Source organism: Amphibalanus amphitrite, unplaced genomic scaffold (assembly GCF_019059575.1).
Source record: "Amphibalanus amphitrite isolate SeventyFive unplaced genomic scaffold, NRLGWU_Aamphi_draft 000929F_arrow, whole genome shotgun sequence".
Taxonomy (NCBI): Eukaryota; Metazoa; Arthropoda; class Thecostraca; order Balanomorpha; family Balanidae; genus Amphibalanus; species Amphibalanus amphitrite.
The window spans coordinates 253,830-265,013 of NW_024882423.1; the positions used below are offsets into that span (position 1 = coordinate 253,830).

General features: G+C 48.5%; 1 non-coding gene across 1 annotated transcript; it reads left to right on the top strand.

The window, feature by feature from the left end:
- Window positions 1-10,495: 10,495 nt before the first annotated feature.
- Trnaw-cca lies at window positions 10,496-10,567 on the top strand. The gene has a single exon. It is a non-coding gene; the product is annotated as a tRNA-Trp (tRNA).
- The last annotated feature ends 617 nt before the right edge of the window (window positions 10,568-11,184 follow it).

Consider the following 11,184-nt stretch of genomic DNA (forward strand, 5'->3'; position numbering starts at 1 on the left):
TTTCTGATCAATATCCACCCAAAACATTATCAAAAAGTCAATAAACTTCCGTGAAAATGACTCAGGCATACCACCGTGTTTCGTTAACGTTAGACATATTTTCCGATGAAATCCGATCGATGGCTTATAGCCGGTATGTCATTAAACATTTGACTATAAGTCAGCACGGCATAGGCTACAAGGCACCGCCCGCTTAGGGATATCGCCAAATCCTTGAAAATTGTACTTGCATATAACTCAGCCGTTTCTGGGCCGATTGCGCTGAAACTTGGACTGTCGGCAGGCAGGGCACTCAGCAAGCGAGGTAGGGTCATGTGTCACAGGTGGAGTGGACTCATGCACGTGCGCACGTGAGGGGGTCTGCTTCTACATCTGATGAATCCCTGGGTCGATTTCACTCAAATTTTGTGCACTTTTAGGGACAATTTAGACAGGTGGAGCACATAACTCATCTGGAGTCTCAGTAAGCGCGTGCGCACGTTCAGGGGTCCATTTATATATCTCAAGAACGGGTAGGACGATAGCAATCAAATTTGGTACAACTCCTCGGTCAAGTATGAGTAGGGCATGAGTATGCCGGGTATAGGTAGGGTACGGTATGGGAAGGGTAGGGTAGGGGTAAGGTAGACTTTGGGTATGGTAGGGTAGGGTAGGGTAGGGTAGGATAGGGTACGTATGGGTAGGGTAGGTTATTGTATGGGTAGTGTATAGGATAGATGTAGTTTTGGGTATGGGTATGGTTAAGTATGGGTATGATAAGGTATAGGGTAGAGGTAGGTTCGCCGTTTGGGTAGGGAAGGGTAAAGTTGGGTATGGTAGGGTATAAGGTAAACGTAGGGTAGGGTATGGGTAGGGTATGGGTAGGACTAGGGTATGGATAGGACTAGGGTATGGATAGGGTATGTATATTAGTAGGGTAGGGTAGGGCCTTTTGCGGCTTTTTCGATTGGCGGCGGTTAGGCGTGCGATGCGGGCGGTTTTCTTTGTTGCGGCGTTTTGCGGTTGGCGGCGGGCAGGCGTGCGATGCGGGCGGTTTTTTGCGGCGGTGATTGCGTTTTGCGGTGTTTGCGTTTGTCGGCGGGCGGCCGTTTTTTTTTGCGGCGTTTTGCGGTTGGCGGCGGGCAGGCGTGCGATGCGAGCGTTTTTTTTGCGGCGGTGTTTGTGTTTTGCGGCGGGCGATGCGGACGGTTTTGATTTTTTGGCGGCGTTTTTGCGTTTTTTTTGCGGTTTGCGGCGGGCGGGCGATTTTTTTATTTGTTTTAATTTATTGCGACGTTTGCGTTGGCGTTTCAGGCGTAAGGTTTTGCGCGTTTTGCGTTTGGGGGCGGGCGGGCGCTTTTTTGTTTCCTTTTTACGGTGTTTGCGTTTGGTGGCGGGCGGGCGATTTTTAGGCGTCTTCGGTTGGCGGTTAGCGTGCGTGCGATGCGGTGGTTTTTTAGGCGTTTTTGCGTTTTTTTTTTGCGTTGGGCGGGCGATTGTTTATTTTTTGCGACGTTTGCGTCGGCATTTCGGGCGTGCCTTTGGCGCATTTTGCGGTTTTAGTGTTTTGCGGCGAGCGGCCGTTTTTTTCGAGGCGTTTGCGGTTGGTGGCGGGCGGGCGTGCGATGCGGGCGGTTTTTCATTTTTCCGCCGTTTGCGGTTGGCGGCGGGCGGCGCGCGATGCGGTCGTTTTTTATTTTTTGGGCGTTTGCGGTTGGAGGCGGTCGTTTTTTATTTTTGCGAACTTTGCGGTTGGCGGCGGGCGGGCGTGTTTATTTTTATAATTCAAAGTCAAAACTTTGGGATCCGTCATGCTCCTCGAAAAGCCATGCCTACCTACTATACATTTAAATAAAGTAACTATCAAACTCAACCCTACTTATATAAACATACAAACCAAACTAATGGCCCCATCAACAATATCTATCCAAACGTTTAGTTATCGCGTAAACCTGTATTCTAGTCGGATATATTATAAAAGAGAAGTTGTCGGTCTGTACGTCTGTGTGTCACAAAAGAAAAGTGTCATCCACATCTGGGTGTCTTGCGCCGCAACGGCGCCATGTAGGGGCGTGAAATTTGGCAGGCTCCAAGCGTGGTCAAATCGAACGATCGTATTAAAATTTGGGCGCAATCCGACCAGGGGTGCGTCTCTGGCGGCGTCGCGAGCACGAGGCACGCTCGCCATTGGTTTAACACGCGGCGCGAAAAATGGCGATATTGGCCGAAATCGGTGCGACGCGTGCTCCTTTCCGGGCTTATATCTTGACGACCGGTTGTCACAGCGACACGCGGTTGCCACCGATCGATAGAGGAGAGATAAAGCTAGCGTATTGATATGGTTTTATAACGTTGGTCGCGTCACGTGCACATCAGGACCAATTGTTGTGAAAAAATGGCCGATTTCGTTCCTCGTGGAGGAAAAATCGGTGCCGTTTGAAAACGGTTTAGCCGAATGAGTTCGGTGTGATGTCATCTTTCAGGTAAATATACGAGAAAATGAATGATGGTAAACAAAAAGTGATTATGTCTACCATTTCCTTAATAATGTAAAATTCATTTGAAAATTTGATGCGCGCCGAGTGCGCTGTCCTTTACAACATCATAACGTATCGAAAACGTTGAAAATTGACCATGAAACACACATATTCGGATAGCGCATTCTTTTCTCATCAATATCCACCCAAAATATTATCAAAAAGTCAATAAATTTCCGTGAAAATGACTCAGGCATACCACCGTGTTTTGTTAACGTTAGACATTTTTCCCGATGAAATCCGATCGATGGCTTATAGCCGGCATGTCATTAAACTTTTGCCAATCAGTCAGCACGGCATAGGCTGTAAGGCACCGCCCGCTTAGGGATATCGCCAAACCCTTGAAAATTGTACTTGCATATAACTCAGCCGTTTCTGGGCCGATTGCGCTGAAACTTGGACTGTCGGCAGGCAGGGCACTCACCAAGCGATGTAGGTCCATGTGTCACAGGTGGGGTGGACTCACGCACGTGCGCACGTGAGGGGGTCCGCTTCTACATCTGATGAATCCTGGGTCGATTTCAATCAAATTGTGTACATTGTTAGGGACAATTTAGACAGGTGGCTGACATAAGTCATCTGGAGTCTCAGTAAGCGCGTGCGCACGTGCAGCCCTTTTGTTATATATCTCAAGAACAGGTAGGTCGATAGCACTCAAATTTGGTAAAACCCATCGGTCAAGTATGAGTAGGGCATGAGTATGCCGGGTAGAGATGTCAATCGGATACCAACTTTTTGGTATACCGATACCAAACCAATACCAACTCGGTATTTGGTATTTCAATCCTAATGTGCTTGGTATTTTGTTGGTACCATGAACCCCCGCTAATGTTCAAGGGGCTAAGAAATCGGTAAAAAGTTGGTATTTTCCTCATGTTCCCAAGTTGGCTTGGTTTCGGTATTTCTCCACAGTTTTGGTTGATATTTGGTTTGGTATCGGTATTCCGATTTTCCGTCATTGACATCACTAATGCCGGGTATAGGTAGGGTACGGTATGGGAAGGGTAGGGTATGGGTAGGGTTGGATAGGGTAGGGTAGGGTACGTATGGGTAAGGTATGGTAGGGTATGGTATGAGTAGGGTATTGTATAGGATAGAGGTAGTTTTGGGTATTGGTAGGGTAAAATATGGGTATGGTAAGGTATAGGGTAGAGGTAGGTTTGCCGTTTGGGTACTGTATGGTAGGGTAAAGTTGGGTATGGTAGAGTATAAGGTAATCGTAGGGTAGGGTAGGGTATGGGTAGGGTATGTATATTGCTAGGGTAAGGTAGGGCCTTTTGCGGCTTCTCCGATTGGCGGCGGTTGGGCGTGCGATGCGGGCGGTTTCCTTTGTTGCGGCGTTTGCGGCGTTTTGCGGTTGGCGGCGGGAAGGCGTGCGATGCGGGCGGTTTTTTGCGGCGGTGTTTGCGTTTTTGCGGTGTTTGCGTTTGTCGGCGGGCGGCCGTTTGTTTGCGGCGTTTTGCGGTTGGCGGCGGGCAGGCGTGCGATGCGGGCAGTTTTTTTGCGGCGGTGTTTGTGTTTGGCGGCGGGCGGTTGGGCGATGCGGGTGGTTTTGATTTGTTTGCGGCGTTTTTGCGTTTTTGTTTTGCGGTTTGCGGCGGGCGGGCGATTTTTTATTTGTTTTAATTTATTGCGACGTTTGCGTTGGTGTTTCGGGCGTGCGTTTTGCGTTTTGGGGCGGGCGGGCGCTTTTTTGTTTCCTTTTTACGGTGTTTGCGTTTGGGGCGAGCGGGCGCTTTTTTGCGGTGTTTGCGTTTGGTGGCGGGCGGGCGATTTTTAGGCGTTTTCGGTTGGCGGTTGGCGTGCGTGCGATGCGGACGTTTTTTCGGAGTTTCTGCGTTTTTTGCGTTGGGCGGGCAATTGTTTATTTTTTGCGACGTTTGTCGGGCGTGCCTTTCGCGCATTTTGCGGTTTTAGCGTTTGGCGGCGGGTGGCCGTTTTTCGAGGCGTTTGCGGTTGGCGGCGGGCGTGCGTGCGATGCGGGCGGTTTTCATTTTTGCGGCGTTTGCGGTTGGCGGCGGGCGGGCGCGCGATGCGGGCGGTTTTTATTTTTTGCGGCGTTTGCGGCGTTATTTGCGGTTGGAGGCGGTCGTTTTTTACTTTTGCGGCGTTTGCGGTTTGTGGCGGACGGGCGTGTTTTTTTTTTTAAATAATTCAATGTCCAAACTTTGGGATCCGTAGTGCTCCTCGTAGAGCCATACCTACCTACTATACAACTATCAAAGTAACTATCAAACTCAACCCTACTTATATAAACATACAAACCAAACTAATGGCCCCATCAACAATATCTATCCAAACGTACAGTTATCGCGTAAACCTGTATTCTAGTCGGATATATTATAAAAGAGAAGTTGTCGGTCTGTACGTCTGTGTGTCACAAAAGAAAAGTGTCATCCACATCTGGGTGTCTTGCGCCGCAACGGCGCCATGTAGGGGCGTGAAATTTGGCAGGCTCCAAGCGTGGTCAAATCGAACGATCGTATTAAAATTTGGGCGCAATCCGACCAGGGGTGCGTCTCTGGCGGCGTCGCGAGCACGAGGCACGCTCGCCATTGGTTTAACACGCGGCGCGAAAAATGGCGATATTGGCCGAAATCGGTGCGACGCGTGCTCCTTTCCGGGCTTATATCTTGACGACCGGTTGTCACAGCGACACGCGGTTGCCACCGATCGATAGAGGAGAGATAAAGCTAGCGTATTGATATGGTTTTATAACGTTGGTCGCGTCACGTGCACATCAGGACCAATTGTTGTGAAAAAATGGCCGATTTCGTTCCTCGTGGAGGAAAAATCGGTGCCGTTTGAAAACGGTTTAGCCGAATGAGTTCGGTGTGATGTCATCTTTCAGGTAAATATACGAGAAAATGAATGATGGTAAACAAAAAGTGATTATGTCTACCATTTCCTTAATAATGTAAAATTCATTTGAAAATTTGATGCGCGCCGAGTGCGCTGTCCTTTACAACATCATAACGTATCGAAAACGTTGAAAATTGACCATGAAACACACATATTCGGATAGCGCATTCTTTTCTCATCAATATCCACCCAAAATATTATCAAAAAGTCAATAAATTTCCGTGAAAATGACTCAGGCATACCACCGTGTTTTGTTAACGTTAGACATTTTTCCCGATGAAATCCGATCGATGGCTTATAGCCGGCATGTCATTAAACTTTTGCCAATCAGTCAGCACGGCATAGGCTGTAAGGCACCGCCCGCTTAGGGATATCGCCAAACCCTTGAAAATTGTACTTGCATATAACTCAGCCGTTTCTGGGCCGATTGCGCTGAAACTTGGACTGTCGGCAGGCAGGGCACTCACCAAGCGATGTAGGTCCATGTGTCACAGGTGGGGTGGACTCACGCACGTGCGCACGTGAGGGGGTCCGCTTCTACATCTGATGAATCCTGGGTCGATTTCAATCAAATTGTGTACATTGTTAGGGACAATTTAGACAGGTGGCTGACATAAGTCATCTGGAGTCTCAGTAAGCGCGTGCGCACGTGCAGCCCTTTTGTTATATATCTCAAGAACAGGTAGGTCGATAGCACTCAAATTTGGTAAAACCCATCGGTCAAGTATGAGTAGGGCATGAGTATGCCGGGTAGAGATGTCAATCGGATACCAACTTTTTGGTATACCGATACCAAACCAATACCAACTCGGTATTTGGTATTTCAATCCTAATGTGCTTGGTATTTTGTTGGTACCATGAACCCCCGCTAATGTTCAAGGGGCTAAGAAATCGGTAAAAAGTTGGTATTTTCCTCATGTTCCCAAGTTGGCTTGGTTTCGGTATTTCTCCACAGTTTTGGTTGATATTTGGTTTGGTATCGGTATTCCGATTTTCCGTCATTGACATCACTAATGCCGGGTATAGGTAGGGTACGGTATGGGAAGGGTAGGGTATGGGTAGGGTTGGATAGGGTAGGGTAGGGTACGTATGGGTAAGGTATGGTAGGGTATGGTATGAGTAGGGTATTGTATAGGATAGAGGTAGTTTTGGGTATTGGTAGGGTAAAATATGGGTATGGTAAGGTATAGGGTAGAGGTAGGTTTGCCGTTTGGGTACTGTATGGTAGGGTAAAGTTGGGTATGGTAGAGTATAAGGTAATCGTAGGGTAGGGTAGGGTATGGGTAGGGTATGTATATTGCTAGGGTAAGGTAGGGCCTTTTGCGGCTTCTCCGATTGGCGGCGGTTGGGCGTGCGATGCGGGCGGTTTCCTTTGTTGCGGCGTTTGCGGCGTTTTGCGGTTGGCGGCGGGAAGGCGTGCGATGCGGGCGGTTTTTTGCGGCGGTGTTTGCGTTTTTGCGGTGTTTGCGTTTGTCGGCGGGCGGCCGTTTGTTTGCGGCGTTTTGCGGTTGGCGGCGGGCAGGCGTGCGATGCGGGCAGTTTTTTTGCGGCGGTGTTTGTGTTTGGCGGCGGGCGGTTGGGCGATGCGGGTGGTTTTGATTTGTTTGCGGCGTTTTTGCGTTTTTGTTTTGCGGTTTGCGGCGGGCGGGCGATTTTTTATTTGTTTTAATTTATTGCGACGTTTGCGTTGGTGTTTCGGGCGTGCGTTTTGCGTTTTGGGGCGGGCGGGCGCTTTTTTGTTTCCTTTTTACGGTGTTTGCGTTTGGGGCGAGCGGGCGCTTTTTTGCGGTGTTTGCGTTTGGTGGCGGGCGGGCGATTTTTAGGCGTTTTCGGTTGGCGGTTGGCGTGCGTGCGATGCGGACGTTTTTTCGGAGTTTCTGCGTTTTTTGCGTTGGGCGGGCAATTGTTTATTTTTTGCGACGTTTGTCGGGCGTGCCTTTCGCGCATTTTGCGGTTTTAGCGTTTGGCGGCGGGTGGCCGTTTTTCGAGGCGTTTGCGGTTGGCGGCGGGCGTGCGTGCGATGCGGGCGGTTTTCATTTTTGCGGCGTTTGCGGTTGGCGGCGGGCGGGCGCGCGATGCGGGCGGTTTTTATTTTTTGCGGCGTTTGCGGCGTTATTTGCGGTTGGAGGCGGTCGTTTTTTACTTTTGCGGCGTTTGCGGTTTGTGGCGGACGGGCGTGTTTTTTTTTTTAAATAATTCAATGTCCAAACTTTGGGATCCGTAGTGCTCCTCGTAGAGCCATACCTACCTACTATACAACTATCAAAGTAACTATCAAACTCAACCCTACTTATATAAACATACAAACCAAACTAATGGCCCCATCAACAATATCTATCCAAACGTACAGTTATCGCGTAAACCTGTATTCTAGTCTGTATTGATGTGGGCATTGTCTGATATTTTATCTCCGCTTATGCCTTATACAAGCATAAGTGCTGCATGCTCTAAGCTGGCAATTACCTGAAGTGTCCACTGTGACATAGATTTTGACATGGGATCTTAAAATCAGGAGCCAGTTGCTACGTCAATTGGAACGGCGCATATGCTCGCCTTTTTGCGCGAAGCTCTGGTTCAAACATGTAGGGATGAAACAGTGAGGAGGGTCGTACTCGCTTCTCCTCGGCAGGGGCGTATGCAGAAAAATGTTAGTTCCGGCAAGGGTTAGCAGTGCAATGCTTGGAGAGAAGGGCACGCATCACTTCCAATAGAGGTGCTGAAAAGTAAATCAATTCATTCCTGACCCATCACCATACTCTCAAAGCATGAGCCACGTGCGAGCTGCGTTAGGAGCTACGTTGGAATTTCCACGAACTACGAAGAGCGGCGTGAGCTGCATTTGAGTCGATCCACTTTCAACTTTATGGATGCATGTCAGAGCGCTGACTTGAAGTCGTAACCTCTTCCGAAGCGTTCGACGAAGGCATTGCTTCAAAGCCATAAGCTGAAGGAGAGCATATTGGCAGTGGATACGCGTGGCTGACGTCGGCCGCCGCCGCCACTTTTCGGGCTTTCCTGGCGCCCGACGAGCCTCTCAACCCGAGACGGCTGGCTTTGACAGCAGCTTTCAGCCCGTCCGACTGTCGGCGCTGCCAGCCGGCCGCAGAGCCGGCGCATCAAACACTGGAGCGGGCCCTCAATGCCGACAGAATGAGCTCCGTGGCCGAAAACTGACTGACGATCGGTGGATACTGCGTGGTGGGTGATGCCAGGCAAAGTTGACTTTCCAGACCTCAAAGTTTGCGCATGACAACAAAGTGTTGAGCAATGCGATCCCGAACCCGGACAAAGGGGATTGGGGAACCGTTTGTCGATGCATAGCAGGACTATTTCGACTGACTTTCAAACATTCATGCGTACACATTGTGACCCTATATTTCCTTTATATGCGGAAGTACTCGGATGAGCCATCTATACCCCGCGTCACCGCGTGTGCCCTCGGGATTTGAACTGTTACAGATCAGACGAATAATTCATTATCATTCACCCAGCGCTCCCAGTAGAAGGCCAAGGTAATATGGAAATGCTCACCATTGGAAATGTATTTATTCACAATGCGGTAATTATACCCATCTATATTACCCGACTGCCAACAGATGCGAGACGTGTTACGACATCCGTGTCGGAAATGTGGGATGCTTGATGTTCCTGATATTCCTGGGTGGGCGCAGGTAGTTTGTCCAACTTTGACACCTGGTTTCTCAAGTAGGTGTTACGTATTCGTTATTGTATGAATAGGGACACAGCTGTGTTTTTTCCTTCGTATCACATCAAGAATGACTCAAGCTATCATTTACGCATGGAAAAACATTCACGAAAGCGGGCTAACGCATATCAAAGCTAAATTAAATTCGTCACATTTATCTTATGCATGTACCGTCTGGCATCCTTATACCTAGCATGTTCCTTCCGTCTGTTATCCTACGATTGTTTAATGGGCTGTATGTCCGGCGAGGACCTTCCCTCCGCTCTTCTTCACTCTACAGTCACTCGTCCGCGGTCTGACTTTGAAGGGCGAGTCGTCACCATGTAGTTGTCGGGAATGAGCGATGCGTGGTCAAACTATTTGTAGCACGCTTGCAACTGTTGAGACTGACGTATGGACGTTGAGTGCCTGTTCTTCCCTCACCAACAATGATTATCAACACTTTTACACTCGAAAGGTTAAAATGTAAAATTTGAACGTAGAATACCGCATGGCATATGAATATTCAATCAATTTTCCTTGTAGATGTAAAGGTCACAATCAAATTACCAGCACTTAGCACATCCTTTCTCAAATACCGCCAATTTATCAGGGATCACAGGTCTCAGACACAATCCTTGCTCAGTGTCTGTGAAGTCCAGCACACAAACGGTTTGTACTTCTACAGTGCTGAGTGCTAGACTAGGCTCACCCACGAGCTCATGGTTTAAACATTATGCTAACGAGGGATAAGCTGCTACACTTATATGATTTTCCAGACAAGGCGCGGAAGTGTCAGGAGACGTGGTAGGTTTCAAATTCATTCCTCATGACACCAGGGATTCCGCCATGGTTTCAGGATGGGGTGAGGGCGCGACCCAGAAATGCACAACCTTACGCATACAACTCCCATGCTTGAACGAATTTCTTGGGGGAGGGGGGGGGGGTAGAGAGTCGGATCCCCGCGACCCCTTCCCGATGGCTGAGCCCCTGCATGAATCAATGAATAAAATATGGGACGTACCAAAAACATCGAAACTTGTTGCAATGTCTTCAATCTCACGTTTGCGCAACATTCCACAGAAATAAATATTTTCGTATCATCGGAAGAAGAAAGTTTCAGGTAAATTACAACCATTTACACACAAAAACAGCGGATCAATTTTTCTTTAGGTAATCAACATTCAACCAAATGAACTAGGCAGGCCAAATTGCCTCATTTGTTTCACAACTTTTTTGTAAGTGTGGTGCCCGCAGCTCCTTCCTTGTCGTCTTTCGGAGCCGTGTTCATTGACTGGTGAGTGTTTTGAGTTGTCAATCCCGTCTGAAACAACTGTTATGAGAGTCAACACACCTGTAGCGATGAGAACCAGCACACCTGTGCTATTTGAACAGTGTTTATCCACATAGAACACAAGAGGCAGACGCCAGGGACTCCGTGGCGCAACGGTAGCGCGTCTGACTCCAGATCAGAGGGTTGCGTGTTCAAATCACGTCGGGGTCATCAGACCGTTTTCTGTTCCCTTCTGTTTGATGGGGATGGCGCTGTAAATACACATAATTTATGCATACCTTGCAAGTTGCATGAGCAGAGCACATTTGTGTCATATAAACATAGGGTACGCTACGGGTAGATCATTTTCCGCTTTTTAATTGTTCTGTTAGACCCCGCCAGATCTATCGGTTTTCTACATAGGGTGGGCCCGCCGTGGGGGTTGTTGGTGGGGGGGGGGGGGGAGGGTGGATCCATCGGAAACCACTCTCACCTTTTTCCCTCACCTGTTTTTGGTACGAAATTGGGACGGATTAAGACACTTAGAGGTTCAGTTATGATGTCACTGGTCAGTGACCTGACATGACATGAAAATGTGGTTGCAGATGTCACAAGATTCGACTTGTATCAAAGGTAACGTATGACTTTGGCTTTTCTGCAAAAACGTCAAGTGTTCTTGCTCTCTGGAAGCTAGACCGTTGGGGATCTTTCTGAGAACATTATTCAGAAAGATTTGTGAAAGAGCTATCGAATGTGCTTTTCTACGGTGCTCTAGATCTAATGGTTCCCGAGTTATGCGTCGATTTGTGAAAAACTGTCAAAATTGGGGTCAAAATTCGTGGTGGTTT